The sequence below is a fragment of the Callorhinus ursinus genome, unplaced genomic scaffold, assembly GCF_003265705.2.
Source record: "Callorhinus ursinus isolate GAN/ISIS: 27379988/994484 unplaced genomic scaffold, GSC_fseal_2.0 scaffold2, whole genome shotgun sequence".
Taxonomy (NCBI): domain Eukaryota; kingdom Metazoa; phylum Chordata; class Mammalia; order Carnivora; family Otariidae; genus Callorhinus; species Callorhinus ursinus.
In genome coordinates, this window is record NW_027397064.1 from 104,472,970 (window position 1) to 104,499,956 (window position 26,987).

Genomic DNA, 26,987 nt, shown 5'->3' on the forward strand with positions numbered 1-26,987 from the left:
TACTGAATCAGAATCTATAATATATAACAAGGCTTATAGGTGATTTGTAAGCACTTAATAGTTAGATAAACATTGCTCTGAAAGTTTTAGTCTTGAGTACACTGCTTCAGGGTATAGGGAGAGATTCAAGGTTCTACATTTGACCATAATATTAATGGGACATAAATATTTAGAAAGCTCTCCCCACAGCGATGTGATTTCAAGGAAGAAATGCTGAGCCTACATGAAAGTCCTTTCCCTGCATGAAAACGCTCCCTTCTTTGCCAGTATTGGGAGACTTGTTTTTTAAAAAAGAAAGTTATATTTTGTTACATATAAGTGAAGGTTCATTGTGACCTCACAAGCCTGAGTGCCAGTCTAGGTCTCTTACCCATGGTTCTGATTCTACTTCCAAACCCTTTCCCCAGGCTCTGCCCTAGTTTCTAACATGATTCTTTATTACCTGCTCAGTTAATGGACTGAATTTATTCATTTTCCATTTTCTTTGGCAAGAGTTGCCAATTCAATGTTGCTAACTAAAATCAAACCAGATGTGCTAAGAATTTTATTGACTATTTTATGTAACTACTTGAATTTCCAGAAGGCTCAAATCAAATTCACAGAAAATTAAAGCATAGGAATCTTAAGCCAGAAACTATTTAAATAGGCTTAAAAGGTTAGCACAGGAAAAGTACAGGATCAGTGTTTGAGTGATAGAATAAGAACTTAAGCTGAATGAGGGAGAGAAAACCTGCCTCTTGATCTATAGATTTATCTCCTTCATGAAGTATCAACTGTTTTACTGTTTGGGGAATTAAAAATGAACTAATATATAAATATAAAGGCACCAAATTGGCAAACCTCCCACACATTATATTGAAAAATCATTCTGTAGGTTTGTAGGATTTGAAAACAGAGACTGTGCAGTAGGGAAAAAGCATGTGAATGAGGCTGAGTTGGTTTCCAATCCTCATGAACCATGCATTTGGGCAAGTAACTTTGATTCTCAGATTGGCTTCCTTATCTACAAAATGAAAATAATAATAAAATATATAAAGATCTGTTGTATAGATTAAATGAGATTATTTCTTTATAGAGCCCACCATATGCTACAGATATTCAGTAAAGCGGAGCTAGGAACGTCAGGAGAGAAAGTCTGTAAGAGAAGTAATTTTAGGAGAAAGACACTGCATGGGCACATTTGTCAATCGACTTAAAGATTTAAAAGAGAAGGTCATCTCCTTCTTTGAGACTCCATATTTGAGACTCACAGACAGCCTTTGAAGTAGCAAAGATAGATATTCTTCCAACTTAATAGATGCAGATGGGACACAAGCAACAATGAGATTAAGTGACTGCCTTAAGGCCCCCAGCCCTTCCATTGAAGAGTCAGTGCTGTACCCCAGCTTCTAGACTTTGACATTCTGGGGCTTTTAACCAGTGGGGTGCTTCCTGGGCTTTAGCTACTCTGCATTAGGCATCCTTTAGGGGTCAGCCTATGTGTGTGTGTGCATGTGTGTGCATGCACAAGGGCATTTGTGATTGTGACTTTGTGATTGTGTGTCTGTGTTTTAATGGGTGAGGAAGGAAGGAGGAAGAAGGTGCCAGGTGATAAAGAAGACATGCAAATGTGTGGCACTTCTTACTTAACAGGTTGGTAAACTCTTTCCCCTCTATTAATAATAACCTTTATCTTTACATCCCTTCAGAAGGAAAGGTCAAGATGGGCTAGAATCATAACTTACCATTATAATTTAATTCCCTTCCTTCCTCTGCTGCCCCCTTTACTGTACTCAACCCCTCCCTTAATGAGCCCTTGGAGAGAGTGAGAAAAGAAAACAGGCCTCATCAATTTCCCTAATGACCCTTTCAAAACCCCTTTTTGTTAAAACTTTTTATTTTTAGATCTTTTCAAACAATGTTCCTATTAGAGGGTTGTCAAAGGCCCCATAGGATTTATGGAAACTTTCATAAAGAAAAATAGGCAATGATTTCAAGGACAGTATCAAATGTCATAAAAAGAGCTATTTTTAAAGTTATGGATAAGTAGACAAAGTTTCATTACGTAGTTAACTAGATTCACTGTGGGAGCTTGAGGTTGGCGGGAGCATGGTATACTGTAGCAGGCTTAGTTTTGAATCCTGATAGTTACTGGCCCTGCGCCCTTATGCAGGTGCCTAAGGACTCTGAGGACAAAGCCCTCTCCTTTAAAGTTCCTTTACTAGCTTTGCGCAGTGGCAGTATCGTAGCCAATGAGGTTTATCCGAGGCGCGATTATTGCTAATTAAAGTTCCTTTACTGTTTTTTTTTTTTTTTGATTAAAACAAGGCAGCTTTTATAGATAAAACTCAGTACATATCCCTAGTAGTTAGAAAGTCATCCAACATCTATTGAGTTCCTTCACTCTGATCATGTTTGAGAACTTCAAGTCTTATTTGAGTTCTCCTCAAAATCTCTTCAGATAAGTTATTTTCTTCTTTTTTTCTCTTAAACTGTATCTAGTAGACTTTTGTTGTTGTTGTTGTTGTTACCTATAGGAAGCTGTTCAGGCTACCATAACAAAATACCAGAGATTGGATGATTTAAATTTATTTCTCACTGTTCTGGAGCCTGGGAGGGCCAAGATCAAGGTGTCAGCCCTTTCAGTTCCTGGTGAGGAATCTCCTCTTGGCTTGTAGATAGCTGCCTTCTTGATGTGCACTCACACAGCGTTTCTGTGACGCATGCTGGTGAAGCAAGAAAGAGCAGGATCTCTGCTCCTTCCACTTTTCTTTTAAGACCTTTGTTTTGTTTTTTTTTTAAGATTTTATTTATTTATTTGAGAGAGAGACAGAGAGAAAGAGAGTGCAGGAGTGAGGTGAGGGGCAGAGGGAGAAGCAGACTCCCTGCTGAGCAGGGGGCCTAATATGGGGCTTGATCCTAGGACCCTGGGATCATGACCTGAGCTGAAGGCAGACTCTTAACTGACTGAGCCACCCAGGCGCCCCTGCCCCTTTCACTTCTTATGAGGCCATCAATCCTGTCGGATCAGGGCCCAACTCTTATGACATCATCCAACTTCAATTCCATCCTAAAAGCCCTATCTCTAAATGTAGTCACATTAGGAGTTAGGGCTTCAACATATGAATTGGGCCGGGGATGTACAGCTCATAAACCACAGTACTACCCAACTCCCAAACTGCAGTCCTCAGGTTCTGTGATTTTCTCATGTAGCTACAGGAAGAAGTTTATCATTTGCACAAGTCACCTAATGGTAACGTGTACTCATTCAATAAAACTTCATTAATAACCAGCTGTCTGGTGGGCTTTATACTAGGATCTGGATTATTCTCATTAATAAGACATGATCTCCATCTTATGAAATCTATTTTTTTTAAATTTTATTTATTTATTTGAGAGAGAGAATGAGAGAGAGAGAGAGAGAGAGCACAAGACGGGGGAGCAGGAGAGGGAGAAGCACACTCCCCACTGAGCAGGTACCCCGATGCGGGACTCGATCCTGGGACTCCAGGATCATGACCTGAGTCGAAGGCAGCTGCTTAACCAACTGAGCCATCCAGGCGCCCTCCATCTTATGAAATCTAATAGGAGAGAGAGAGACACTTAAAAATAGAAGCAACAGAATATTGCTGATGTGATCACAGAAATAGGTTGATAGTATTGTGGGGTACAAAGAATGGAGACTTATTTATGGCTGAAAAGGAAGAATCCAGGGAGTCTTGAATTATTTGTAGGAAGGGATGTGGAGAGAGAATGGAAGGCAAGAAGCAGCCTAGTGGTAGGAAGGCAATAGACAACCTGCAGACAATTTGGAGGATCTAGAAGTTGGGATTGGAAGTAGGTGACTCAGTGAGCCATAAAACCAGCATTTCAGATGGGAACTGGTTTATATGTCTTGCTGAAGAACAACTACTTTGTCCTTGATGGCATTAATTGCTGGTGATCAGTCCTTTCACCAGGGGACTGTTGAATGAATAGGACCCAGGCCTCTGAATGGGTTGGAAATTACAGTGTATCCATTTGTACCATTGTATCAAGAAACCATTTGTCATTATTTTTCAATTAACCTTGTGCCATCATAGATATTTAAGAGTTACTCAGGCTTATGCATTCAATTCATACCAAAAACAGTCTATGAGGTAATTGCTTTCAATTATTATATGATTAATCACTAGTCAGTTGGCTATAAAATAATTTTAAGTTACTTTTGCGAATCAGATTATTAAATATATTCGTAACAGAAGAGGCAAAAGTTCTAAATTCTCCCTTACCACACACATACACAAAATTATTCAGGATTGGAATTCATTAGACATAGTCAACCCTCAGCCCTGTCACTGGTTGGTACATTAGGCCAGAAGCCCACCCAAGAAAGAGATGAAGAGTAACTAACAGATAATCAAGCTCTAAGGACTCTGTTTTCAGAATTGCCTAGAGACCCAAAATTTGGTTTTTGCTCCTTATACCTCTTTCTCTATCTTAATATATTAATTTTTGTCTCTTGAAAACACAAACAGAAATTTTTGGTTTCATTCTCACACTCCTTCCACCCTTGACACTTATCGACAATACGAGGTTTGTGGTATTGTCTGGATCATCCCACTCTTGTCCATGTGACTAACTGGGGATACTGAATACACCCCAGGTTAGCTAGCCCCAAGAGAATAATTTGGAATCCAACAAAGCCATGGGACCAGCAGGGGCAGTGGGTTGTAGTGGTTTGGTGTGGGTGGGGGATACCAGAAATCAAATCCAGATCATTCCTGTTCTCCATTCAATTGTTAATGGTTTGCCTGGGACATCAAAATTTATATTTACAGATAAACTTATTACTTCCTTCATTTTGTCATCTTTAGTGATAGAGCTAAATAGTGGACTTCAATAGCTTTTCTTAATAACCCAAAACATACTATATTATATTCCTTGTCCTTCAAAGCAGCTTGTGATTTATTGCCCCAAAGGATCTCTTCAGAAATACTGTGGATGGGTGATTTGTAGGAAAGCCAAGATTCTGTATATTTTCCATGTACTGGATTCACAAAGAATAATGTGATCATGATGCCTTGTTTTCTCAAGCTTTCAGATGTGAGGGCGTGGAGCTGGCAACTTGCAATCTCTTGCTACTTCATCTGAATTACTTAAATGGGGACTTTCTGTCTGCATTCTATTACTGATTTTTGTGTCTCACAACCAGCAGTTTCCAAATCTTCAGGGGTAAGAAGACATAGCTCAAATTAGAAAACGCCTTGCCAAAGCCCGTAAGAATAGCCATTTCTCCATGATTTGCAATGACTTGTTTGAATCTCCATAGTGGGCCCCGAGAGACCCATATTTTTTCTTTGGGAGCAAGCACAACACTGAGTTGATTCATGATTTTCACTGAGGAGACACACTGAGGCACCAATTGACTGAATTATTTTCATGCAGATAATGTATTTAGGGGCCTCCAGCTTCTCCCAGTCTGAGCTCAGGATTCCCAGTTTGATATTTTAAATTAATAATATTCGTGGGTTTACTTTTCCATTTATAAAAATAATACATGCTCATTTTTAAAAAATATAACATATATAGTGGAAAATAAAAATCTCTCACAATCTCAGTTATTTTGGTGTTTAATGACTACCCATATACGTTTTTACTCAACCATCCATTTATCCATCCATCCATCCATCTACTTGTGCATATCCAGCTTTTTTAAGAATGTATTTAAGACAGCTTACTTTATATTATGAACATTTCCACATCAAATTATTGAAATATACATCAAAAATAATTTTCTTATCTGTGACAATTTTTACTTTAAAATATATAGAGAGAAAAAGTTGAAAGGGAAATGTATCTGAATATGTATACAGTATATGTGTATGTGTGTAAATGTTGTGCATAATGCATACAATAGGCAAATAAGCCTTTCTGTTTCCTTGGTTGGTCTTGAACTCTGCTTTGCCTGTGCAATTCTTCCTTCAATAAGAGGAAAACTTGATTCTGTAGAGTGTATAATTTTAAGGTTGAAAGTGAGCTCAGAGACCATCTGGCCCTGTGGTTTTCAAATCTCAAGGGTTCCAAAAAGGTGCCTCAGGGGTTGCCTTGGGCAACAGGGCTTCACCTCTTGTTGCCTGAGCTGCGCCACTTCTGTTTTATAAATAGCGTTGTTTCACAGAACAATTTATTTAAATTTGTGTGTATGTGTATGCCTATGTGTATGTGTAAAGCTTTCTACTACTTAAAAAAAAAAAAAGTCCTTGAAACTGTTGATCTTGTCCAACTCCTTCCTCAAGGTGGTTGCCTTTCCTGCCACAGGCCTGTCAGATAGCCCTTTAGATGCCACTTAATCCCCCCTCCCTGCAGCAATTTCAGCTAAACATAGAAATACAGAAGCTCTCTCCCCAGGACAGGGGCCTGAATGATTTAAGAAAAACCTACCACCTCTTGCCAGTGATTTATAGTTCAGGAATCCAGGTATATATTTCCTTGTGGGTCAATTATATGAACAGTAGGAGAAGAATTTCGCTAAGAGCTTTTGAGAAAAAGTTTCCTCAGCTTTGACAAAACAAACATATAAAACAGAAGAGACAAACCCTCTTCCTATCTTGCTGAAGTGTGGCCTGGAACAACTGTTGTACATCCCAAGTCAGCCTATGGAAGGGTTAGAAACAGGAAGACAGGGTTCAGAGAACTACCTGGATGTGGAAACAGCCAGGTGAATTGCCCTACTTCCCATCCTTCCCTGCCCCACCCTCAAAGCCCCACTATGACGTTTTATTGCCATAATGAAACAGGCCAGTGGGAGTTGGGTGTTCTGGTGCACATCTGCTGATGTACAATGTGAGCCCCACTATGCCCGGAGATTGAAGGCTTGCAGACAAGCTCAGACACCTGATGAGTGTTTCATAGCGAGCTGGGCTGAGGCCAGAGGACTCAGATATGATTCCAAGTAGAATCACCTACTGTTTATTCATGTGAAAGTTGCTGACTGATAGTCATCAGTCTATATCTCGGTTAGCACATGAGCAAATTGGTGATAAATACCCACGCAATAACTAAGTGACAGAATTGTAAAGGGCTCACATTCAAGCTCTTGAAGTATCATGCAAAATGTGAGGTGGCATTCTCACGGCCATGGTGACTGGACTGCTCTAATCATAGCTATCATTTCAGGGCTCTTTTCTGTATGTCCGGGTCTCCACAAAATACTTGCCTTTCATGCTCACACAAAACCCATGTTGTAGGTATAAGCCCTCAATTTTATATCTGAAACTCTTAGGACCAGTGTTTTAGAATCCAGAATGTCCTGGGTTTTAGAAAGGTTACGAGAAGCATGTGCTATTTATAATGTTCCATCTTCTCTGCGATCTGGGCAACACATCATTTCCAAATACATTAATATTTCTACCAAAGAATATATGACTATTCACATTAAATGATTTTCATTAAAACCTCACATTGTTACAGGGCTGATGCTACCTTCGGGATAAATTCAGGTCAGATTTTGCAACCAAATGAATTAATAATAATGCTACCAGTAATGATAATGATAATAATTTTCAGACCATTTTGAAAATCAGAATTGTGGACTGTGTTGTATTTATCCCATTTCACAGATGAAAAACTAAAGCATGCAAAGGTTAAGCAAATTTCCTCACATCACATTGCTTTTAAGTGGAGAAGCTGAAATTGAATCCAAGTTGTTGGTTCCAGAAGCTCAGCACTCAAGCACCCTGCAAGCCCTTTTTCAAAAAGTTTGCCTGGGCAGGTTTCTCTGTTTCCAGCCTCACAGTTAATATAATAATCTACATTACCTTTTTAGAGGAATTTTAGAACATCAGAACTATGTTAAAGAAATCTCAGCAATTAGCCTCTGGAGCAGAAGGATAAACAAATACATTTTTCTACCTTTGCTGCTTCCATATTTTCTGTCCCTATGTTTGGTAAAAAGAAGTTAGACACTTATTAAAGTGTCAGAGAGACACACACACAAAAAAATCTAAGAGAGGCAACAAGCACAGATATAAGCACAGGTGCCAATTTGGTGGTCATTGAAGTCACTGATTTAAACTACAGACATGCACATATATATTTAAATTCATACACATATTATATATACATCTTCATATTTACAGGATATGTGTGTGCCTGTTTTTATATATGTGTACGTGTTACCTCTTAATGTACCAGAATCTGTGTGTGTGTGTGTGTGTGTGTGTGTGTGTGTGTGTTACCTATTATGTACCAGAACCTGGGCCCTATAGGGATGTGGAACTGGCAATATGGTAGAGACAGATAAGCAGATAACACTCACATTTTTTAATTGCAATATGTGCCATAAATCCTAGAGTGGAATGTGTGCAAGTCTTCATAGGAGAAATGAAAAGGAAGACTTGTCCAGTAAGTTTTTCTCAGAAGACTCAGCATTGTAGCAAGACAAGGAAGAAGAGCTGACCCTTGTCTGGAGGAAGGGAAATAGCAAAAGTGCTTGCAGTCCGTGGAAGCAGTGGACACAGGTGTATCCCATTCCGTGCTGCTTCACCACAGAGCTGCAGGGAGGGCTGTTGATGGGGAGAAGCAAACAGGGGACAAATCATAAAGGCCTCTTTTGTTTGAAGCAGCGCCACTCTTTTTGTGTTAAAGTTAATATCTCAACCTTAAATAATCTTAAGCTAAAGATCACTGTGAAAGTATGCCTTTATTCAAAGAGCATATATATTTATACCACCCATTTTTATAAAGCCCTGAGCTAACAGTATGACTTACATAATCAGCAATTCCTCAATGTATGGATGAATCTGTCTTACGTTCCAGGTACAAAGCATTGACTTGTGATCAGGAAATAATGAGATAATTATATTACTTTATGCTCCGCAGTCAGGCTTTATCATTTTTAAAGAATGTCTAAAATTCTATTAAGCTTAATTGTTGCAGCTATTAATAACCCAAGGGAAGAGTTTGGAAAACAGCACTTAAAGTTTCACTTTAGTGATTCAGATCATGTCTGAGAATAAGGATCTTTATAAAATCCTGGGGCAGAATACTTTTGTAGAATTTCAGCTTATTCCAGTGTGAATAGCTGGCCACAAAACCACTCTGTTCCCTAAGCCAGAAGCCTAGGAGTCTCCTTCACCTTTTCTCAACCCTCCCTTCCAATCAATTTGTTGTTTCTCTCTCTTAAGCATGTCTCCCTCCCTTTCTCTCAAACCTGTTGCCCGTATTATAATTACAGAATCCACATACCCTCGCTGTCCATCATGACTCAGCTCCCCATGAAGCTTTCCTGCACCTTCTCCTCTACCTGAGCAGAACCGATCACTCATATCTGAAACTCCCACAACAGCTTGGGGGCTATTTTTCATTACGTCTGTCTCCTCTCATTGACTATGTATGTTTGCCTTTTGAAAGCAAAGATGGGTAGTGCGTTCACTTTTTCTCCTTGCACTTGACATGTGGCACACTCCCAGCACAAGATGATCAGCCAGCATTTGTTGAGTGAGTGACAAAACATCTATAAATGTTTTCCTGCCTCGTAGTTCTATTCTTTAATTTCTGTAAATGGTTTTTCCATTAATTAACATGTTCATTAATACATAGGCCAAAGCAGATGGCAATTCTTTGCTCTTGGGATTTTTAGGACGTTAATATGGTAAATGGCAAGAATGTGTATAAACAACTAATTTTCAACATGACATCAAGAAAATGAAGAGGTCTCATAGGTTCCTGAGGAATACCTCAAAGACTCTTTTCCTGTCAGGATTCTGCCTCCTGGCAACGTGAAGAGAAAGTAGACTCTAAACTGGGAAGGTCAATATAGGGGCATGACCTCACATTTCAGTATAGTCTTAAGTATGCCTGATTTTTGTCTTCATTTTGGTGATGTGTCTGTTTATTTCTTCGGTGCTTGGTGTGTGTGAGTGAGTGTGTGTGTGTGTGTGTGGGTGTGGGTGTGGGTGTGTGTGCGTGGGCGTGGGTGAGTGTGTGGGTGTGAGTGTGTGTGAGTGTGGGTGTGGGTGAGTGTGTGAGTGTGTGGGTGAGTGTGGTTGTGTGTGGGTGAGTGTGTGTGAGTGTGGGTGTGGGTGAGTGTGTGCGATGTGTGTGTGAGTGTGGGTGTGGGTGAGTGTGTGTGAGTGTGTGTGTGTGAGTGTGGGTGTGGGTGAGTGTGTGAGTGTGTGGGTGTGGGTGAGTGTGGGTGAGTGTGTGTGTGAGTGTGTGTGGGGGTGAGTGTGTGCGGTGTGTGTGTGTGCGCGTGTGTGTGTGTGTGAGTGGGTGGGTGTGTGTGTGTTGGCATAGACTACTTTAAAAAATCACATATAGCCATTTTTCTTTTTTCACTTTATCATCTCCCACTTATGTCCTCTTTCTTCTTTCCATCTTCGTTCCCTAGATCAGTGTTTCTTAGCCTGGGCACCACTGACTTTTTGAATCAGATGACCCATTGGCTTGGGGGGCCTTCCTGTGCATTGTTGGATGTGTAGCAGCACTCTGGCTTCTACCCCCAGATGCTCTCCCATAGCACTCTGCCCACCCACCCTGCAAACTGTGTCAACAAAAATTGTCTTCAGATATTATCAGATGTGCCTGGGGTGCTGGGAGTTTGACCTCAGGTGAGAACCACTCTCTTGGATAGCCGATACTGAGGGTCTGATGGATATCCTTTTAAACTACTTGAATAATTTTATGACTGTATATTAGAGGACATACATAGGATTTTTAGTTATTCCTTGTTTTATAGATCAAGATCCTGCTCTATCCCCTTCTCGGCTTCCTCTAAGCGAATAAATGAGACACCAACCTCTTTCTTTCTTTTCTTTTCTTTCTTTTTTCTTTTTTTTTTTTAAGGGAGGGAGCGTTGTGGAAAAGGCAGAGGGAGAGAGAGAATCTTAAGCAAGCTCCATGCCCAGTGTGGGGCTCAACCTCACACCCCTGAGATCATGACCTAAGCTGAAATCAAGAGCCAGGCGCTCAACCCACTGAGCCACCCAGGTGTCCCCCACATGCTCTTTTTGAATTCCCATCCAAGCTTCATTGGTAGAGATGTGTTACAGTCTTTTTAACCATCATCTCCTTGTAAACATTCACTTGGTTTCTCTTCAGGTCCAAACACGCAATGCTGCCATAAGTACCTGTGCAGTGACAGCCATACATGCTGCTGCTTCTATTTCTATGGCTTACCTTCCCTGGAGTGAGCTTTCTGCACTGTTAAGTGTGTGTATGTTTAATGGAAATATATGTTGATAGATTGATTTCCTAAAAGATTGAAACAATACTCATTTTCTCCAGCAGTGCAGAAGTGGACCCACCCTTCTCCCTGCCTGCTCACCAATCAGCACTAGTTGTCAAGGCTCTACTTTTTTTCTTCCATTCTAATAGAGCTAAAGAGCTGCCCCACTGTCACCATAATTTGCATTTCCCTGACTAGCTGTGATGTTGAAGAGCTGGCTTAATGGAGTATCTAAGTGGAGTAGCATGACATCAGACACCTGTGGGGCCCCACATCACTACTCCACTGCCCACCTTTAATTTCTGGAGCATCTGCTTTGGACACTTCAGTGCCAGCACCGACTCACCTCATCTCACATGAATTAAGGCAATGTCCTAGGCTGTAAGTCCTCTGTCTTTTCATCAAATAAGCTTTCCCTGTATCCCAAATCATCATCATCATTGTCATCATCATCATCATAAAATATATGAGGATTTGGATATTTTGTTCAGTGTCATTCAGAGGAAAAAAAACTATATTCATGATTGAATTGTTTTTGAGTGTTCCTCACATTTTATATTTGTGGGCATTTGTGTGTTGAGTCTGTGTGCCCTCCAAATAGAAAACTGGATATGTGTTCACTGGTGGACTATGCATTTCTCATGTCACATTGAGTATTCTTGGTTTTTAGGAATGTGCCACAATAGGCAAAGAGATTTGGTATGAAATGGATGACTGCAGGTTTTAGTTTAAGGGAAAATAGGATGCTCTGTGAGGGAGATTGGAGTCACTGCATTCTGGGACTGAACTCCAGGACCCAGACAAGCAGTCATTCTGGAGCTCTTATGGAATCTTTAAAATCAGGCTACTACAATATAGCTCCACAGAGGATGAGCTGGAGAAAATAAGTTTACAATGAAGCAAGAAGGATGTAGGGACATTTTGTTTTTAAGATCTTATTTATTTGAGAGAGAAACAGAGAGAGCTTGGGAGAGGGCGAGAGGGAGAAGCAAACTCCCCACTGAGCATAGAGCCCAACATGGGGCTTGATCCCAGGACCCTGAAATCATGACCTAAGCCAAAGAAGTCAGATACTTAACCAACTGTGCCACCTAGGTGCCCCAATGTAGGGGTGATTCTGTGTTGGGGCTAAAAATCAAAGAAAGGATTAGAACTTTTTTTCACCTTGTCCTTTTATCATCTAACAAGTGGGAAAAATATTAAGTCCTTTTTGACTTTTTTGAAAATATTTTTCCATTATAAAAGAACATATGCTCATTAGAAGAAATCTGAAAAATAATTTTTTAAAGATTTTATTTATTTATTTGACAGAGAGAGAGAGACACAGCGAGAGAGGGAACACAAGCAGGGGGAGTGGGAGAGGGAGAAGCAGGCTTCTGGCAGAGCAGGGAGCCTGATGCAGGGCTCAATCCCAGGACCCTGGGATCATAACCTGAGCCGAAGGCAGATGCTTAATGACTGAGCCACCCAGGCGCCCCTGAAAAATAATTTTTAATGGATATCTAGCAGTGATAGTTTGGAAATTGTGTTTTTCAAGCGAGTTTGATTGGAAGTTAGTGGAAATGCCTCCCAGATTCTGGTATTGGGTTGACTGTCAGTCCCAGTTTTCAGTATGACTTTTTTATGTATTCTGGATTTTAAAAATATGAATAAATAGAAAATTGGGGCAGATTCTATTGGAGTCTATTGAATTTGAGGCTCTAAATTTAAAGTCTAACATTCTTGTATTGTTTTTATAAGCCATTTTCACACCGATTTATTTTTCAAAACAGATCTGCAAAGACAAAAAATTATTCTCATTTGATAGATGATAAATTTAGAATGTGCTAAGGCCAGTTACATTTGATAGATGTTAGTGATGTCTGTAATTTCTAGTTCTGTCAGAAGTCAGGGAAGTCATTCACTAGCTTGTATTAGTCTGTCTTGTATTATAAGCTTGAGAGTTTACCATCTGTAGTTACCTAGGTTAGTCTAAGAAATTTTGTGATAGCCAAATACCAGATAAGACAGGCAGGTGATGTAAAGGGGCTAAGGGGCAAAAGAGTAAAGGAATAAAAGGGTAATAAAATGATTTTGACAACCCATATTAAGACAATATGAATAACGATAATAATGAAAATCAGGATGGTAAGTATGTGTGTAAAATGGCTATTCAGTAGAGCTGGTTTGACTTTGTTTGGGGACTCTCAGCTGAAAAATTGATTGATACGCATTTTATCAGCTGTTTTTGTTTTGCAATGTCCTCCCTGTTCAGCTGGAATTTTCTGTGTAAAAATGTCCACGGAGTAGGTGCTCAAATAGACAAAAGCATCAATTCCTCCTGGATTATAAACCTTGCCTGGTAGAACTGCAGTCCACTAGCATCCTTGTGCTGCCTGTTTAAAATTTCAGGCACTCAAAATTATGCTTCCAATAAACTTTAACTGAGCATCTAATATGTGGCTAGCACTGTACAGGTGCTTCAATACATAATGTTGCTGCATATGCCCAGATGGGTCATAGACACCTTCCCAGGGTAGGCACTTGATCTGGGCACTGAAGTGCCCATAGAAGTCAAGAACTTAAAAAACAGGTATCTTAGACCCTTAATTCTTAGCCCTTTAGTTGCCTGATTTGATCTTAAGGCTATAGAGAAGTCCTAAAACAGAATTTTCACAGACTCAAGTCTATACCTAATTTTATATGCAAACGTGAGTAAGGTCTTGGTATAAGTGTGAGAATCCTCAGTGTCCTATGAGTCATAAAATTCAACAACACATCTCTTGCATCAACTAAGCTACCCAAGGGAATCAAGAATAGCAAAGCAGCCAGGAAGAGGGGTTCTATCTATAAAAGGAGGTGATGGCACATAGGGGCCTAGTCCCTGGGAGATAGAGACGCCCAGCCAGTGGAGATGGGAGTGTCATGTGTGTATAGATGTAACACAAGCAAAGGGCTAGCTTAATCATGCCTGCCAAACCCCGGCCTCCTGGGGAGGCTTTGAGAATTATCTTGATAGTGCTTATCAACATGGTGGCAATAGCTTAGGTAGGAAAACATTACCTCATCCTAGTATTGCTCATAGACCTTCAGTTACTCCTTCAATTACTTAAATTGAAAGTCAGAATGAAAGGGAAAACATTATGAACTTTGTGTATGTGTCTAGATGTGTATATGTGTCCGTGCGTATGTGAAAGAAGGAGATGGAGAACAGAGAGAAAAAGAGATTTGAAGTGAGTTATAGGGGTAGAAAGAGATTCCTTCCCAATCGAGTATTTTATTTTCTAACTATTCACATGTCGAAAATAAGGACGAGGATGCGGAAGTAGGAATCCGACTACTTTAACTCAAATTTATTTGGACTCATAGAAGAATTCATAACTGTCAACCTTCCCTGGAAAGTGAGCTGCCCTGACTGGGCCCCATTTCCCTCAGTTTGAAAACATAGTATTTGTGTTGGGATCTGGAGGTCCAATTTGGGACAAGTACTAGATAGATCTGGACCAAAAGAAAAAAAAAAAAGACAGACCCAGAAATGGATGCATTAATTGACATTCATTAACCTATTTTTTAATTGATCATTTAATACATATCAAGCAGTGTGACAGACAGTGAGGATGGCGGATGAACAAAAGAGATATGGCCCAATTCTAGAGTACCCAGAGCCAGAGTGGATGTGAAGTTGCATTGACAATGATTATGGAAGGCAGGGCCTAGCAATTGAATTTCTAGGTCCATAGGTGATAGTATATGTCAGATCGAAATGGGTCTATTGAAAGCTAAAACAAAGTCAGAGAAAATAGGACTGAAAGGAAGGTTGCAAAAGGGAATGAGCAGATCTGTGGCCATTGAAAGACAGATAAGAGAGAATGCGTGGATTGCTCATGTGTATAGTTCATTGGATCCGCAATGCTTGAGGGTACGGGTAAAAAGTGGTGAGTCAGTTTAGATATATGCTAACCCCTGGGGGTTTGAGAGTGAAATGAGTTACTTCCTTCAAGGAGTGTGTGGTCCAAGGAGCCAGGCAGTCCTGTCAGCTGACAACCTCAAAGCAACATGGTGTGTACAATGGAAGCAAGAGACTGCAAGTAGGATTGCTGACCAGAGAGATGGGAAGGAAAGAGGGCATCCTGAAGACCTCGAGGGGCAGAAAAGGAAAATTAATTCTTCACAATGGAAAGGGAGCCATTTGTAAAAGAAGTTCCCACCAACCTCAAGGGTTTTGTAGTTCTATGACTTTGAAGGCAATTAACTAGATCTTCTAGAAATCCTTTGAGTGGGAATGACATAAGCACACAGTTTATGAAATACTGCTTTATTATAGCTCAAGCAGGGTAGTTTGAAAATGAATGGAAAAAGAGACAGAACCATTCATTTGGCAACAGGGTTTCCAAGAATGGGTGGTGAGAGACTGAACTGGTATCATGACTCTTTATATGGAAGGGAAGAAGCATATTCTATGATATGATGGAATCCTGTAAAAGCTTTATCTCATCAATGATATGTGACTCCATGAAGGTTTTGGTTTTTTGTTTTGTTTTGTTTTGTTTTGTTTGTTTCTTTTTAGCCCATAGTGCAACAGGTTAGAAAGTATTAATCTTGGAGTCAAAAATTTCTTCCGACCTCCAAGTCTGGCACTCATTAACATAATTGAAGACATTGATCAAGTCTCTTCTCCTGCTTGGGCTCTTATTTCTCCATAAGATGAAAAAGGGAAATGAGCACATTTCCAAGCTTCCTTCCCAGTTGAATATTTTATATTCTAAGTATTCACATGTCGAAAATAAGGATGAGGATGCAGAAGTAGGAATCTGACTACTTTAACTCAAATTTATTTAGAGTCATAGAAGAAACCATAACTGTCAACTTTCCCTGGAAAGTGAGCTACCCTGATGGGGCCCCATTCCCCTCACCTATCTCTAATGTGGGTGGGGCAGTTTAGGGTTTTGTACTGAGACAATATACATGAGCCACACCAGCCAGAGGCTTAAGATTTAAGCACAGCCACTCTGGCTCCAACAATGAAAACACACAATGAGTATAAGGAGGATAAATGCAGATAACAAACAAGTAATAAATAGGATTAAATGTTTGCAGAATATATCAGAGTGGAGTGCAGTCATGGGACAGAGCCAAGAGAACATTTAAGTTTAGACACAGGAGGGTAGGCAAGGAGGCAAGGAGGTGGGTAGGGGGAATAAGGTTTCTTTGTAAGGCTCATCGTGAAGAATGCATTCCTAGTGAGCCTGTGCATGGGGCTTAAAAGTCCTGATAAGCTATGTGCATGGCCTTCACAAAATACATTTCCTCCATGAATTTGTACTACAATTAGGAAGTTTTCAGTATGATTTTTAAAGCAGCGAGCTTGCTTTTTTGGCTAAAAACTAGTGGCGTGTGTTTGCATGTGCAAGTGCACACATGATGGTTATGGGAGTAAACCCCTAAAGTAAAGCATCAAGTTTTTATACATGGCCCCAACTCTGAGTATTAAGCATTTGCTTCACAGAGACTGTGAATCAATTAGAATTATACTATATTGGAAAGGAAGTTTATTAAAGCAATTAAATACAGACTCTGGAGGCAGATTTCTTGGTTGAAATCCCTGTTCTGAAATTTATTATTAGCTGTGTGACCTAAGCACATGGCACTTAGCTTTCCTCTGCTTCACCTTCCTTGTGCATAAAATGAGTATTATAAAAATGCTTCACACACAAGATTGTCGTGAGAATTAAGTAAGTGTTCCATAAAACAAAAACAAAAACGAAAACTTAGAGCAGGGCCTAAGTTTGTGCTCAAAACTGCTGAAAGCTTTAATGGAAAGAGTTTTAAAAAAACATGTAAGATGCATAGTTCTAGGGAAAACAAAGTGTTTTTTTTTTTTTTCAGTTAGTTTAATTTCAGGTCCTACAATACATGTTATATTTTGAAGGACAAATATTACTCTCATTTTTCTTATATCATGTAGAAGACAAAGAAGGTCTAGGAACTGTTCTCCTTATAGTGGAAATTTCACAGGGGAAATAATAGTTTCTAAATTGCAGATTTTATATTCTTTTCTGTTCTTCAAACCAGTAGTTTTGTGTTCACTCCCCCTCCCCAAGTGAGGCTCTGAGCTACTAGCTCACCTTGCTCACATCATGGAAACTGCTCATAATATCTTGCTTTTACTCAGAATTCTATGAGCTCATTCAAATCTTGGTCTTAGCCCAGAGCTCTATCCAAAAAAAAAAAAAAAAAATTTTCCTTTTTGTTCTCTAAATTAGTGACTTCTCCCTCCTCACCAGGAGTTTCCCACTTTTTATCACTCCTTTTAAATGCATATAAGCATTTTCCTTTTGCAAGATCTCTCCTCAAAGAAATGCAAATGAATGCAACGATTCAATCCCTGCAGAGGGTATAGAGAAGACTGGAGTATGCAATATCACCAGACAATAAGATTTTTGCTGAAAACTTCTAATAAGACTGGCTGAGGCAAATATTTCTGTAACAGAAATATAAAAGGAAAGCTAGGGAGATCCAGAGGATGAAATTTTTAATCTAGATAATGTGAGAATAAAAGTTTTCCTGGAAAAGATACTGTTGAAATTGAACCCTGAAGATAGGCATGACTTGGTTTTATGGATATGGTAGAGGGGGAGGAACCTCCCAGTGGGTGGAACATCATGAGTGGGGCCAGAAAAGGGGTGGATAGTCAGAGGGGTCCTATTCCCAGAACAGCCAATGACCCCTTCTGTCTGAGACTTGGGATGCATGTGGGGGGTCAGAGTTAGATGAGGCTGCAGAGAAGGGAAGAGCACAATCCTCTTGATGGATGCTTTATACTTTATTCTGTATTATCTGATCATACCCCAACTTTGAGAAGTAAATTTCACATCCATTTTACCTGAAGGAAATCACTGGAGTGTTGAAAATCATGCCAAAGATTGCTCAGCTAGAACGTGATAGACCTCTTTGGCTCCTTCCATCCTATGCTGAATGGCCAGAAATGTTTCAGTAATGAGTTATATTAGGTCGTTGACCTTTCTGAAGCAGGAGTGTAATGTGATTAAAGCTGTAGATGAAGATAAATCCTGTAGAAGTCTGTTGACCAGCTTGGAGAAGAGAAAGAAAAGAGGTGGGAGACCAGTTGTGAAAGCAATATAGTCATACAAGGAAAAGTAAACTTGGGCCAGAAATACCTGAATACTGTGGGAAAGGAAAGCAGAGGATAACTGTGTGTAACCTTGCAGTTACAAAGGCCTTTGGATCTAAGGCAATGCAGTCCTTTGACTTTAAGCCATTGAAGGTTTTGTTGTAGCTGGTAGAGTTTGAATGCACTTACCTCCTACAATATTTTAACTATGTCAGAATATGTATTTTAGTCACCTCCATTATGGGGTGGTCAGGCAGGCTTCTAAGAAATAATATCCCCTTGCTCATATTTTGCTCTATTACTGTGACCCAAATAAAAACTCAGTGGAAACCAGGACAATATTGTAGCAAGCTCATTATCAGTTGTGTGGAGGTGGAGACCTGCTGTCATTAGCATGGGGGAGGACAGATGCTAAAATCTGACTTTCCCAAAGAGGAATTAAACAGCAGATTGAATAGGGGCTTAGAACTGAACAGAAGTGGAAAGAAGTCTTATGAAATCATCAGCATTCATAAGTAAAATAATGTAGTGGATGTATTTGCAATACAGATCTAACTCTCTTCATATGTCCTTACGTTTATGTAAGGAAAAATATAAATTTTAAAAATAACCATTATTTTTCAAAGTGTTTTTCATATCCACCATCTCATTTACTCATCATCATAATTGGAATAGAGCAAAGAAGAAAGTGAGGACCAAAACGCCGAATGACTTTGCCAAGATACAGCCAACATTCTTCCTGATTCAGTATGGCCTCCTTTCCTTTTTGAATTCAGTAAAATGATCCTCCCCCCCATCGAGTTCTAGCTTTTTTCCCACCCACTCACATACATTTACTCAATCAACGTGAAGTAGTTACTAAAACAGAAATAGCAGTAAGGAAAATACCAAGTTTCTTGACCTTGCTATACTCTGAAGATGACAGAGCATAAGACAAGTTCCAAACACGTGGATCTGTTGGTTTTAAATCAACAGCTTGCCACACCAGTGAGTTGAGATCAATTTTAAATCGTACAGCAAATATTTTTCTATCATAATCATGTGTTAAAGTTTGTGACTGATTTACTTTTTAAAATAAACTAAGGTACATTCAAGGTTATCTCAATAGTATCTCTAGAATAAATATTACTCTCACTCACTTGCTTACTTGAATTCCAATGTATTTTCTTCCGTGGGCAAAAAAAGCCTGGCATTGTAGTGAACAAAATAGAGAAATATTTAAAACTCCAACACTGGGGAAGTAACTGTCACTGAGCCACAGTATGAGTCTTGAAGTTCAAAATTATTAGCAGGATTGTGAGTTGTGATTGTTATGGTTAACTGGTTCCTTCTTCATTTTAACCATGGATAGATTTTTAATCTGGGAGAAAGTAAGTTGGAGGACAAATGTAAAATAATGCATCAGTATTACATATGAGTATAAACACTACAAGTGTATCAATTAGCAACAACACAGACCCTATGACTCAAACATGAAATGCAAAGGGTGACATAGATGGACATTGTAAAAGTGCTATCAAGTTAATAACATGTTAAAATGTGTAAATTCTACTGATTATAATTTTAAAACATAAACTACAAGTGATTATTGTTTAAAACTTGCTCTTCTAATTAATATTAGGTAAAGTGGAATGCTAGGGAAGAATATCAAGGCTTGTTTTTAATAACTGAAATCATAATTACTTATTAAATAAATTTTGAAGATATTCTACTGATTTCAATACTGAGATGCTTGTAAATAACTGTATATAGCATCACTAAAATCCAGTACAATAAGATAATACATTTGTGTTGTTTTAAGCCACTGAGAGTTTGTGGAAATTTGTTACCTCAGCAATGGGAAACTAATACATTTGTCAAAGTCTGAATGCTTCTTTAACTTTTTCTCAGCCCAGCCTTCAGCTCTTTAGGGGGACCCCTGGCAGAAGAAAAGCTATGGCTTCCTTAAATGTTTATTGTTTCTCTTCCTTCCTACACCTTCTTAACTGGTGAACAAGAAGGAGCCCTGAAGAGTGAAGGGGAAAGAGAAAAAGAAACTTCTTAATGGTTGATGGTTAAGGGCTGGTCACTGACTCCCAAGGAAGCCTCCTGGAGCAGGAGTTCAGGTCCAAGAACACTTCTAGAAAAACAGACAGATGAGAGGAGGACAAGGAGAGGCTTATAGAGTTCCACAGAAGAAAGCTGTGAAGCAAGATCTGATTCCTTTTATCTGTTTTCCCTCAATTAACTATGTTTGCATTTTTGAGGTGAGCAGGGATGGCCAAAGGCTGGCCCATCATTCGTACATCTCCACGGTGAGGGTACATGGTAGCCTGCTCTCTCACACTTACCTTGTATTCAGGGTGTCCTACTTCGGCTGATATTTCTACTTAATATCACATACCATTTAACCCAGACACTTTATCAGCTGCTAATTTAAAATTAACATTGTAAATAATGCCCTTTCCTGCCATCATCTTAGGCATTCAGAAAGGTGAATATGTAAGTGTGTCTGTATGTTTACATATACACTCAAATGGACACAAACAACTCACACTTGTAATTCGTCCTGCTTAAAGTTTTTACCATAAGAGTCCACATACTACTTCTACATAGACCCTTACAGGAGGGAAAACGGAGAGTGAAAAAGACGTGCATACCTGTGCCTTCCAGAATTCGTGATCTACATCCTTAAAAACACTTGCTATTGTCTGTTTTTTTGGTTTTAGATTTTAATCATACTACCTGGTGTAAAGTGGTACATCATTGTGGTTTTGATTTAGATTTCTCTAATGACTAAGGATGCTGAGCATCTTGTCATGTGCTTATTGACCATTTGTAGATATTCTTTGGAGAAAAGTCTATTCAAATTATTTGCCCATTTTAAAACCGGGTTATCTTTTTATCATTGACTTGTAATGGATACGGGACCCATATCAGATATATGATTGCAAATATTTTCTCCCATTTTATGAACCATCTTTTCACTTTCTTATTATTGATTTTTAATCCACAATTTAAAAAATAATAAAGTCCAATTTCTCTACTTTTTTTTCTGTTGTCACTTTTGCTTTTGGTGTCATGGTAAGAAGTTGCTCTCTAATCCATATTTACACCATATCTTTTTCTGAGAGTTTTATAGTTTCAGCTCCTACATTTAGGTCATAGATCCATTTGATGCAAATTTTTCTGGATGGTATAATAGGGAGATCTAAATATTTTCTTCCGCATGTGGAATCCAGTTGTCCTGGCACCATTTCTTGCAATGACTGTTCTTTCTCCATTGAATCATCTTGGTATCTTTGTCAAAATCAGCGTAAGGGTTTATTTCAGGACTCTTTTTTTTAAAGATTTTATTTATATTTATTTATTTATTTATTTATTTATTTATTTATTTATTTAAAAAAGAGAGCATGAGATCAAGAGTGTGCCTACACACACACACACACACACACACACACACACACACATAGGAGCCAGGGGTTGGGGGAGGGCCAGAGGGAGAAGGAGAGAATATCCAGCCAACTCCCATATTAGCGAAGAGCCTGAAATACTTGAGACAAAATCAAGAGTCGGAGAATTAACTGACTGAGCCACCCAGGCAACCCTATTACAGGATTCTTAATTCTATTCCATTTATCTGTAGTTCTGTCTTTATTCCAGGACCACACTGTCATGTTTACTATAGCTTTGTAGTAGTTTTGAAATTGAGAAGTATGAGTTTTCCAATTTTGTTCTTCTTTTTCATTATTGTTTTGACTATTCATGGTGCTGAATTTTAGTATCAACTTATATATTTTTCTAAAAATAAAAAAGTCCACACTTCAGTAGGGATTGCATTGAATCTGTTGATCAACTCAAGAAGTATTGCCATCCTAACAATATGAAGTATTTCAATCCATGAAAACAGTATGTCTTTCCACTTGTTCAGATGTTTTATTTCTTTCAACAATGTTTTGTAGTTTTCAGTGTACGCATCTCATACTTCTTTTGTTAGCATTTTTTTTTACTATATTGTAAATCATTTTCTCAATTTCACTTTCTGATTGTTCATTGCTAATGTATGAAAATAAAATTGAGCTTTTGTATGTTGATCTTGGGTACTAGTCTTGCTGAATTCAATCTGTACAGTGTGTGTGTATGTGTCATTCAGGGCTTTTTACATAGAAGTTCCTGTGAGCTGTAAACAGAGATAGTTTTTCTTCTTTCTCTCCAATCTGAAAACATTTCATTTCATTTTCTTACCAAATTGCTGGCCTAGAACCTACATGAATCAAAGTGAGGAGAGGGGCATCATTGTCTTGTTTCTAATGTAGGAGAAAAGCTTTCAGTCTGTCACTATTTAATATAGTGTTGGTTATATTTTTAGTAGATGCCCTTTATCAATCTGAGGAAATAGGAGACATTTTTAAAGGGATTTTCTAATAATAAATCTTCATTTTTAATTATTAAAAATGCATGATGATTATATTAAATTTAGAAAATGCAGACATGTAGAAAGAATATTTTGAATCAATCATCAGCACACTACATAAACCGAACCATCGTTAACGTTCAGTCACACACCAAGAGGAAAATATTAGACTTCAAGCTTTGTCCCTAGTTTTCACTTTTGTAGATAATGTTTTAATTAATATATTTGTGTACATTACATTTTTACCATTATTATGAATTATTTTTGAAAGATTTCTAGAAGTTGTGCTTTAAGATCAAAGAACATAAATATTGTGTGTGTTTTCAATTTCTTATCTATCTCTGTTATCTATTTGCTATCATTTGTCTATCTGTCATCTACCTATCTCTCCCTTTATCATATATATATATTAAGTATCTAGCTGCATATATAATTTTCTCTATATATCTATGTATGTAAATACATATAAAATTAAAATTTATTTTCAGGATTTTTTTTTTTAAGATTTTTATTTGACAAAGAGAGACACAGCAAGAGAGGGAGGAGGGGGAGGGGGGGGGAGAAGCAGGCTTCCCGCTGAGCAGGGAGCCCGATGCAGGGCTCCATCCCAGGACCCCGGGATCATGACCTGAGCAGAAGGCAGATGTTTAACTACTGAGCCACCCAGGGGCCCCTATTTTCAGGAATTCTTGTTTCAATCTATACTCCTCTCAGAAGTGTGTGTGTTCATGCTTTGGTATCCTGTAAACATTTGGTATTATCTTCTCTTTATTTTAATATTTGCTAATTTAACAAGTAGAAATTGTATAGAATTGTTGCTTTGATCTGGCATCTCCAGTTTAAAATGTTACTTTGAACTACATATTTCCCAGATTGTGTGAGCCATTCAATTTTCTCCCTTTATGAATTGTTGTTCATGTCCTTTACACCTCTCTATTAGGTTGTTAATGCTTTCTCTTAAGTTGTTTGAGCCCTGTATATAATAAAAGCACCACTCCTTTGTCTACCATAACTATAAGAAGACTGACTCTTTTTAAAATATTAGAAATTATACTTCCAATTAAGTAGCATTTCCTTCAAAATAGTCACTATGGGAAATTACACTTATTTCGATGATATTTCCATTTATTATAACACTGTGACATATTTTCATTGTAGAATGACCTTACAATCTCTAATGCAAACCATAGAATTAACCCAGCCTTTTTCATCATTGTGAACCCAATTCAGTGTAACCAGGTTGCTCATTCACCTATTTCCTAGACTTGATTTTGAAATGACTTCTGGCTATTTCTAAACTAAAATCCACCTTGAAAGGATGAATATTTGCTGCTATTGGTAGCATCAAAAAGATGAGATCTTAGTTCCAAAGTAAATTTGTTAGAAAGAAAAAGAATTATAAACTCTTAAGTAAGCTTAGAATTATCAGGAAAATTTAATCTCCTCCTACCCATGACTACTTGAAATGCTAAAATATTCCTTATGCTGTCTGATACTTTTAAATACCCATGTAAATATGCATTTTATAGAAATACAAATGATTTGTTCCTTTTTTTAAAAAATTTTATTTATTTATTTATTTGACAGAGAGAGACACAGCAAGAGAGGGAACACAAGCAGGGGGAGTGGGAGAGGGAGAAGCAGGCTTCCTGCCAAGCAGGGAGCCTGATGTGGGGCTTGATCCCAGACCCTGGGATCATGACCTGAGTGGAAGGCAGATGCTTAACGACTGAGCCACCCAGACGCCCCTGTTCCTTGTTTTATTTTTTTATTTTTATTTTTTTTTAATTTATTTGAGAGAGAGAGAGAATGAGAGAGAGCACGAGAAGGGGGAGGGTCAGAGGGAGAAGCAGGCTCCCTGCTGAGCAGGGAGCCCGATGTGGGACTCGATCCTAGATCTCCAGGATCATGACCTGAGCTGAAGGCAGTTGCTTAACCAACTGAGCCACCCAGGTGCCCGCCCCTGTTCCTTGTTTTAATCCCTCATTTCTTCTTGTCAGTTTTTACACCTCTACACTCATAAAATGTTGGTGTTTTCTTTTCACATTTCTTTAACAAATATACTCAAGGCTATCAACATTTTCCACATCTCTTAAAAAACAAATTTCAATATCTAGAGTTTGTGAGGAGACATGACTTTAGTAACTTTAACAAAGAATAAGAAGATGTGATTTTTTTTTTTTTGCTAGCTTATCTACAATTTCTGGATCAATTAATGGAAATTTATTGAGTCTATATTACATGTAAGATTCTATACATCCTACCCAGATGCAAATGCTTAAGAGTAAAATGCCTGGACCCCCAAAATACACATAATGAAGTCTTTGTGCATTCTAAGAAAGTAGCTATGACTGTTTACCTTATGGCCTTGTCTTTCAAGGACTTCTCTTTCAGTGCTTTACCTGATATTTTAAAAATACAGACAAGCCAAGCTTTTGTGTGTCTCCCCAAAGAGGCTCCTGCCCTGAACATCATTAGAAATGTTTCCCTTTAAACTTTCTGTTTTCCCAAAGACTTCAACTTACACTGCCTTATACTCTTCTGTATCATCCCCAGACTTCACCTTATCTGTACACCACAGATAGTGCCTTTGATAGTTACATTTCTCTAGAGAAGAGAACAAGTTTTGAACATCAAACCAAGAACTTATTCCTTTTGGGGGTTGGGGGAAGTGTTTGCAGAAGTGTCATAGAAAAGATGTTTCTTAAAACCAAAGATATTCTTTACATTCTTTCCCTAACACTTTGCAGATCCTTGAGAGTGTCCTGGTTTCAGAGATGATCCCTTTCAAGGCAACCTCTTTCTGTCACCTCAGTGCTGGGGTTAATGTCAAGACAGAGGCCAAGTATTGGGATAGTTCTTTCTGTTCTGTGGCTACATGCCCCATCTTTACTGTCTGTCCACCATTTGTCAAGCTCACTTTCTGTGGCAGTCAGGCAGGTGCCCCTGGCAGTGCTCTCGTTGGTGTGATAGAAGCATCACGATCTCATCTCTAACCTCAGCCACAGGCAGGGAGACCAATGAAAGGTGCAAAGCATGGGTTCAAATGAGTATAATAAAAAATCTCATCTGAATGAGTTTTCAAAGCACAAAGTACATGTTGATGGTTGGGGATTGGAGGAAGATAACAGAACAAAAAAGATTGAAGAAGCAGAAAGAATAAGAGGAGCAGAAGGACAGTCTTGAAGAATAAGAAAGAATCGTTTTCCCACATCTGTTGAGTAATCTGTCTAGGTATAGTTAAGGGATCTGGGAAAATTGTATACTAATCTGTAGTGCCAAAGAATATTTTGCTTGGTATTAAAGGAGATTGACAGTTACTCATTCATCAGATGTCTATTATATTACTTATAATTAATTTTATAATGATAATACATAAGTAAAAGGAATAAATACTCAGCTCTAAAAGCTGATATTTACATGGAGGAGTAAATTAGTACCCAATTTAATATGGTAACTACAGGGGTAGAGCTAGGGAAGAAACACAGAGGAGAAGTACACTGAGCATACTCCTGGGAGTAGGGGAAGGATTCCAAGAATAGGCAACACTGACCTGTAGTAGTAGGATGAAGTTATAATTCTAGAGAAAATTTCTGGAGAATGCCAGTGCAATTCTGCCCCTGATGTACAAATAAGAGGTTCACACAAGACAATTATTTGCTACAATGGCCTTTCCTCATTTCACCAAATCCATCTGAAATAAACATTGTTATGAAGATCCATTTTCCTATGACACATGATGTTTTCTACTGGTTGTCATACTGAGAAGAAAATTATAAAGGGAGAAAGAAGGATATTAATATTAAGCATGTATTATGCGTGCAACACAGTCTTACCCATGGGGAGTCTTTATATCAGAAAACCATTCTCTACATGAATATTTCACACATGAGGAACTGAACCTCACTTTAGTTAAGCAGCTTACAAAGGGTACATATAGAAGGCAAGGGCTGGAGCTCTTCCTAGCACCTTGGAAACAGAGAAATGCCATGTCTGGAGGAAAGACTCTGGTCTTACAACTACTGGTTGGGACATCTGCCACTAACCAGTTGTGCAAGTTAAGGGAGTCCCTTTCTCTAAGCTTTTGCAGCTGTTTTGTAAAGCAAGGACATCAACCCAAAGGTGCCGTAAACATAGAAGTATAGAGAAAGTTTTGTGGGTTTGTTTTTTTTTTTTTTGGCATCTCTAGTGAAAACTATGATTTTATAAGCACATTTCCGGATAAAAGTTTAGGCTCCAGGGTCTAAATATAGGTTGAATTTCTGTGCTTATGAGACAAAAGAAAAATATTTGGT

The 26,987-nt window shown here is 38.6% G+C and overlaps 1 protein-coding gene and 1 pseudogene across 1 annotated transcript in view; both read left to right on the forward strand.

Moving 5' to 3' along the window:
- Positions 1-26,987, forward strand: part of CNTNAP5 (contactin associated protein family member 5) — an 872,890-nt gene that overhangs the window by 287,448 nt on the left and 558,455 nt on the right. The gene's annotated exons all lie outside the window — the stretch shown is intronic.
- Positions 2,203-2,333, forward strand: LOC112813160 (U4 spliceosomal RNA; annotated as a pseudogene).